Source organism: Rhea americana, unplaced genomic scaffold (assembly GCF_003343005.1).
Source record: "Rhea americana isolate MKP2758 unplaced genomic scaffold, rheAme1 scaffold_218, whole genome shotgun sequence".
In the NCBI taxonomy this organism is placed as follows: domain Eukaryota; kingdom Metazoa; phylum Chordata; class Aves; order Rheiformes; family Rheidae; genus Rhea; species Rhea americana.
Genome location: NW_028186321.1, coordinates 1,240,396 through 1,247,737, shown reverse-complemented (window position 1 = coordinate 1,247,737; position 7,342 = coordinate 1,240,396). Strand labels below are relative to the sequence as shown.

The 7,342-nt window shown below is 40.2% G+C and overlaps 1 long non-coding RNA gene across 2 annotated transcripts; it reads right to left on the bottom strand.

Moving 5' to 3' along the window:
* Positions 1 to 53: 53 nt before the first annotated feature.
* Positions 54 to 1,789, bottom strand: LOC146595692 (uncharacterized). Of its 2 annotated transcripts, none has more exons than XR_014895880.1 (3): positions 1,548 to 1,789; positions 391 to 523; positions 54 to 277 (listed from the first exon to the last, which is right to left on the bottom strand). It is a non-coding gene; the product is annotated as an uncharacterized LOC146595692 (long non-coding RNA). The 2 variants fall into 2 exon arrangements; XR_014895881.1 differs by having other exon boundaries at positions 391 to 520.
* Between the last annotated feature and the right edge of the window lie 5,553 nt (positions 1,790 to 7,342).

Genomic DNA, 7,342 nt, shown 5'->3' with positions numbered 1-7,342 from the left:
GAGACTCAAATTGAAGAAAAAATAACAGAAACGCAAAAAAAAAAAGTAGAAAGCAAAATTGCAGATTTATTATCAGTCTGGAACAGACCTCTTCAGTACCATAGACCAGATCTTTGAGTACTGCTGAAGAACGAAGCTCAGGTGTGCAGTGGACGGTGATGGAACATCATGAGCTCAACAGGAAGAAGCGGAGCCTTGCTCTGCTGATGTGCTATTAACAGCAATCTTCCTTCATGAATCTGGAGCCAGCGAATAAGTGTGAAGCAAACTGAAATCTCTGAGGGAAGTAAATTGCCAGCATAAGCAGCATCTGCTTTTCATATTATATCTTTAACACACACTTCATGCTATTTTTCTCCTGAGCTCATGATTCCCATGAGTTTCAATTACCTTAGAGTTCAGCAGCAGTATCTTTATTTGTGTTGCTGTGTACAGTGGAATAAGGCTCAGGCCTTCATACATCAAGGTATTGGTAATCTCTCTGGCATCTGTGTGTTGTCTTCTGCAAGTCTTTGCTGGTCTGCTGAGTGCAGAAACTGAACTGGATTCAAAAAGGGGGTAATAGTTTGCAGCCCACTGAATCTTTTAGGTTTTAATTTGTCTTCAGACTTACAAGCACATGTGGGAGTCTTAGAAACAATGTAACAAGTGTTAAGACACCCTATGAATACCAACCTTAAAAATAGTTTTCAGCTAAAATGGTTCAGTTACCAGAACAGTCCCAACTTAAACTGTTAGATCAATGCCTCATACTCATGAAGCTATTTGATTGCAGTTGGAAATGTTGCAGAGGTGGATCCTGAAAATCAATCTGTTTGCCTTTAGACAAGATGTAGTGCTAAAGACTCTTCTCTTTTGCTTCTTAGTTTGGTGCTTCAGTTCTTGGCATTAATTATTATTTCAGTCTACTTGGGTGCCTGGGTGTAGGGTGCTATAGGTTACATAACAGTAAAAGAAGGGAAAGAATTGGTCATGATATTCTTTCACTCCTGTCCCCCAAGCATAAAGAAGAAAGGGAATAGGCAAGAAAGAAGAAATGGAGGAATCCTAAGTTTGCCCACATCCCAAGGGGAATGACTCTAAATTTTTCTGTCAAACAAAATTTTATTCTAAAATGTTTATCAGTTTTTTGTTTGAGGCACTGATCTCTCAAACAGTTTCAAATCCAATGGGAAGCTCTGCTTTCTAGATGAAGACCTCTGCTAGGCCCTGAGAGATTTGATATAATTGTTAATATTTCTTCCTGTGGATCTAGGTGGGTTTTTAGCTTAATTCTTTTCTCCCCTTACAATTCCTGGTATTTTTTAATTTAAATTGAAATGAGACTTAATCCCTGAAATTTCTGATCAATTGTAAGCCTGCTTTTTTCCTGTCTTGCCTTGCTAGGTTACAGCTTTAACGATACAGGCCTTATTCTCTAAATATTGTGAGCTGCTCTCAAAAATGTGCTGGAAAGGAATACTTATTTTTTTTGTCTGAACTGTGTTCCTTAATATTGCTGACATGGCTCTTGACCCTTGTAATGTTCTATATGCCCTTTAACTTACCTGTCCTCACAAGGTGGTGGAGAGCTGGGTCAAGGCGTGTGGTTCTGGGTACCACAGCATGACTTACTCTTCTAGGCTTTCAGCGTTGTGGTTTTGAGCAGTGCGTTTACCAAGGGAACTGGTAGAAGCTTGTTGCAAAGCGTGCACATCTGCACACCAAAAGACACCYGCAGAAAGGGGAGTGGGACTCCAGGCTTCCTCTCGCAGGGAGTGGAGGAAAGAACGTACCAGCCTCCCCAACTTGTTTGTGGCAGGCTGTGTTATGAGCTGAGTTCTGATCCCAAACCGGGAACTGGATGTTTGCTGACATAGACCATGCCTGCAAAAAGAGCTTAGTTTCTAGGCAACCCAAGTGTGCCTACAGAGAGGGAGAAAGCTGTTTAAAGGTTGCTGCCTACAGGCTATGGTGGTTTAGTGGGAAGCAGTGCTGCAATGCAAGACTGCTGTGAGGGAGGCTCTGTGCAGGTGCAGTTAAGGGAATTAGTTGGCACGGTGATCTGTGCAGAGCTTGTCTCGGACACGCGACCCATCTCACGCTCCAAATGCATTGCCTCACTGCCAATTACCTGAGCCAAATACAGTGAGAGCAGAGTGGGGTCCCAGGGGCATTCCAAGAGGTGTAACTGTTTTCCTGATCCTGCTTACACCGGTGTTGTTAATTCTGCCAGTTTATTGGATGTGCCAAGTCAATTTTGTTGATGCTGTTAGTACACTACAAGCTGTAGCTCCAGTACCTCRGCAGCAAGTGTTTCCTGAGCCTTCGGGTGCCAGGAGGGCAGCTGCGCTGTGCAATGTGGGGGGGCCGCAGCRCTGCACAGCCTTTCCCTTCCGTTTGGGGCTGCAAATGAGCCCAGCGTGAGGCTAGTCACCTGCTGAAGCCTGTGCGTGGTGGGGGGACCCTCTTTACTCCTGTCAGGGCAAAGCGAGTGACTAATGTCTATGCCCGAATGATGCTGTGAGGTTTAACTGCTTTAATGTGTATGAAGTGCTTTGAAAATGATAATCACTGTAAATTCTAAAGCTCATGATGATAGTACTAGCTTAGATGTTTTTATTCACCTACTGTCTGGTTCAGATTTGAACAGGAGCCTGAGGGAAATAAAGCTGCTTTACTTGCGATAATGGGCTCAGTTTGCTTCATTTTTTTTGTCAGGTTTTACCCTTCAGCRTAGCTCACTAACTTTTACCAGAAGTACTTCATCTAAAACAACAGCTACAGTTTACTTGGTTCCCACTGGGACAAACATTATACTCAAATCTATTACAGAGGCATCCAAACACTGCATGGTGCCAGTATATGCAAAATTGGGTCCTTGATATTGTGGAGCTTTTGGATTCTTTCTGTATGGGTCCTCTCAAATGCAACGAGTTCATAGGTGGAAGCCAGGAATTTAAGGGTAGAAGACTTCCAGATTGCTATTTTTTTATAGTATTATGAACTGAATATGCTAGTTTAGCTGGGGCAATGCCAGGTGTAAGAAGAATGCCTTATTACAGTTTTATCAGATCATTAAATGTATTCCCTCTGCATTGTTTTGAAGTGCTTCCATCTCCCTGGACTTTTAGGTCTGTAATTCAGACTTAAGGCAGATGAGGCAGGATGTGAAATATCATTCTTCATTGCAACGGGAACTAAGGGGAAAGCAACACAAGGAGAAAATGTGAACTGCTTCTAGGAAAGATGAGGCTGGACCTGTATTCTACCTGTGAGCATGGAAACTGGTGTCCCCAGCTGTCCTGAAGTGCTGCTGACCTGAAGTGCTGGCAGGAGAGTTGAGCTATGGGATGTTAAGGCAGCACTAAGAAAATGAATATCAGGAAGCTGTGCCTCTCCTACCAGTTTCCTGGAGGGAGGGGAGGAGGATTATAACAAAAGGTTATCACTTTTGTACTGTGTTCTCTCTGCTCTTTGAATAAGCTGTTAAACATCACTGGGGGCCCCTGACAACTTCTGTAAATGMTCTAGATTTTTTTGGTCAGGGAAAGAACATCTGGAAGGGTTTAGATACTAGCCCAAATCTTGATGAGCTCCATTCAAAGCCTTCATTAAATACTCCTGTGACTTTGGGCAATCTATTTCGTCAATCTGCATCTCCAAATACCCAAATTCTCTTCTACTCAGTAAAACTTCATGTTTTCATTACCAGGATAAATATTGTAGTATTTTGACTTTGGAGAATGGGCCAAAGAAATGCTCAAATTTGACATGTCACTGAAATTCATAGGGGTCACCATAATGTAAATTATGTATTAAGAAATTTTGAAAGATTGGAGTACAGTTTATGGAAGTTTTTCTTTAAGCCAGTATTTTAGTATTGTTAACTAGTATTATTATATTAGGTTCTCTGTTCAACAGCAATTTCAATTTTCTAGGAGGGTATATTTGATAGTGACTAATAATGCATGCAAATATTTCAATTGGTGCTGCATGCAATGTATTTATTGATGATCTGTCAGCTGCCTTATTTTTTGCTTCCAGGACTCAGGGGTGTTTTTTTTTTTTTTTTTTTACTTTCATCTCCTGAATATGATCCATGAGGTTTGTCATACGTGTCTCTGATCAAAATAGGTCGTGTTCTTGGGTCTCACCAGGTCTTAACACTGTAAACTTAGGAAGATGTGAACTTTGTGTTGTGATGTGTCTCTTAATTTTTATTTTTCTGGTGTCCTCAATCACTCTTCCGTCATATAAGCCCAGCAATAAGTCTCTGCTTTGCTCTTCATGTTCAACTTCAGCTTAAGCTTAGCATTAGTGTCATACTTAATAGCTTTTCCCTTACTTTGTCTACTATCAGTTTTTCATGTGATGTTTTGCAACTGTCCAGCACAGGAGACTGAGAGTAGTAACACTGGGACTACTTGTTCCAGGTAATTTCCATGCAGTAATGTTTATGGAGCTTGAATGTCAGGCATTGTAATAATCTCAGCTTGGCTGAACAAGTTTTAATTATTAATAAGGAAAAAATCATTCCACAACTGTAAGCCCAGCATGTGCACGGGGAGAGATTGCTATTCTTATTCGTTGTCAGTTCTGTTTAGCATGCTAGTRTTTAAAAGACCAGTGAAGGCACTGGTCCTGTTATGCCTATCACAAAGCTAGGGAACAGTAAGAATCTATCAACAAAGCAACTACATACCTAAAGGGAAGTTTTGCATTTCCAGAATGAGTGGAAGAATAATAGTTTATGGATTAAGTGATGCAGTAAAAAATTTGCTATAGATTATACAAAAGTTTCTTAGTTGTTTCTAGTGCCAGCATGCAAATAGTTTTCCTCACAGATCTCAAAGTCTAAGCGGATAGTATGACTGCAGCATGCAACTAACTAGTGGTTCAAGTGGCTAAAGACTTAGCCACTGTGACATATAAGTGGTCTAGCTTAAACCATTTTAAATACTTTCCTTTGGTATCATACTATGTAATTTCTCTATCTGGCCTATGGTTTCARTTTCAATTATCTACACCTTAGAAATCTGGACAAGCATCTTTGTTTTCTCAAGGTTTCTTCAGTTTTCAGAGACCTTCTAAATATTCACAATTGGATTACTGTGCTGTTAACCTCTATTCAAATCTTTTCTTTGCCATATTGCCTATAAAATAACTTGTTTCAGCTGCTGGTAAACAGAAAACTGCTCATCATGCATCAGCATGTGGCTACAGAAACTCGGATATCTACTTTTTAATAAATGAAGTACTTAGAACTAAACCTTTTCATGGACTCTGACCTTGAGACAAATGGACAAGGAAATATATAGAAATATGACCAAATAATATAGTAGCTGACTATATTTCTATGACTTGTCCTAGTCTTGTTTGTTTTTAAAAAATAGTTTCCTGATAACTATGTTTCTTGCAAAAGTAACTGCATTCAGAATGTGTATGTTAAAAGCACAATTGATGCACTAATGCTTTGGTTAGTGTGTGTCTTATAAGACTTTAGACCTTTTGGCCTTCTCAGATTGCTCTTGGTTATAATTAATCCAGATTAGACGTAATAAGACTTCAATATTTAGCTAAAATAACCAGCTCTGTCAGTAGCTGGACTCAGAATAAGTACTTGTAGGTTTTCTTTAACTTGAGCACTAATTTTATTCATGAGCATGCATTACTGCTCTTGCTGCTAATCATGTGCAGGAAAACAGCTTTAGGGAATTACTCATCAGCAGTTAGGAAACACGAACTATTTAAGCTTTTTTTTCTGCCTAGAGAGTGTTTTAACAAAAAAGGTATGTATATTATTGTTTGAACTCAAATAGCACTGTTGTTATAGTGGATGTAGCACCAGGTGAAACAGCTGGTAAATGCCTGTTTGTTTAGTAGTAGTTGAATTGAGGCCTCTGGCAACATCACAGATCTGCAGACTTTCATGGTATGAGCAGGACTATGCTTGCATCTGTTTCCCAAATCAAACAGCAGAGGAGTGTGTGTGCATCCATCTGCAAGGCCCTGTTCTGGATGAATCACTTTGCAGTCCCACTGCTGTCCCCCTCACTAGGCTCTGAGGGGAGCTGCAAAAAAGGAGGCTGGAAGGGCAGGAGGATGGTGGCCTGTGTGTGGCTTTTAATTTTTGTCTGTCTGGGCTGCTGCACCGTAGCAGGGCTAGTGGAGCACTGACTGTTTAGCATGTACTTAAATATCATCCACTTCATTGACAGTTTATATATAATTATCAAAGGATCAAAGTTGATGTTATTTAGCAAAGGCTTCTTTTCTGGGAGGGGGGAGGATTAGGTCTTTGGATGCTATAAACTAGTGTTGCTTTGACTTGTGATATCATTTGCTTTCCCAGTAAATAATAAAAACATAACTTGGGATGACTATTAAAATATCGGACTAGAAAGTAAAGAATTACTTTTTTTTCACACAGTTATGTATTGTCTCTTGCTGTAGTGGGACAAGATACACAATACATACCATACAATGTGGGAGGTAGGAGGCAAAGAATAAACCAAATTGACATTTATGAAGCTGTAAACAGTCCTGGCTTGTTTGAGGAACTTCTTTCTTCTGTCACTTGTTCTTTAATTTATTAGCTGCAAAACAAGTTCAAACTTCATTTAAAGCCCTTTTGTGTAACCCTTTAGATGTTACCAGTAAGCTATTACTACCAAATCTATTAAATACTACTGTCTATTAGATACTCAGATTAGTTAATTAACACTCAGCACTTCAAGAGCTTTCTCAGATGAGTATTGCTGCTTGTGCCTGGGGGTGTGGGGACTGCTGGAGAACTGCACTTCTGTGCTAGTGTAGCTGTGAAGGTAGGTGGGAGGAGAGAAGGCTGCATGTTATTTTGGTTCTTAAATATGAGTTTAAATTTGATTTAATACATCTATTGCTTTTCCATACTATTTGTTGTAACTGTAGGGATCTAGTCTGCCTTGGGGTAGCAATTTTCTATGCTTCAGAGAAATCTTGAACTGAAATAAGATGATTAATACATTAGTTAGAAGGCTTATGTTTTATCTTAGTTGGCTATTACATAATGTCTGGCTCCTTGTATTTACTTATTTCAAATAGTTATAGGCTCCCTAGGGGGAAGAAAGGAAATTTTTTGAATAAGGCAAATACTCTGAGAAACAAGGCACTCTTCTTACAGTTACTTCAGTCATCCCTTACAAAATTGCAGAATGGTTGAGGTTGGAAGGGGCCTCTGGAGATCAYCCAGTCCAACCTCCCTGCTCAGCAGGGTCACCTAGAGCATGGTAGACAGGGTTGCATCCAGGTGGGCCTTGAAGATCTCCACAGAAGGAGACTCCACCACCTCTCTGGGCAACCTGTGCCAGGGCTCCATCAC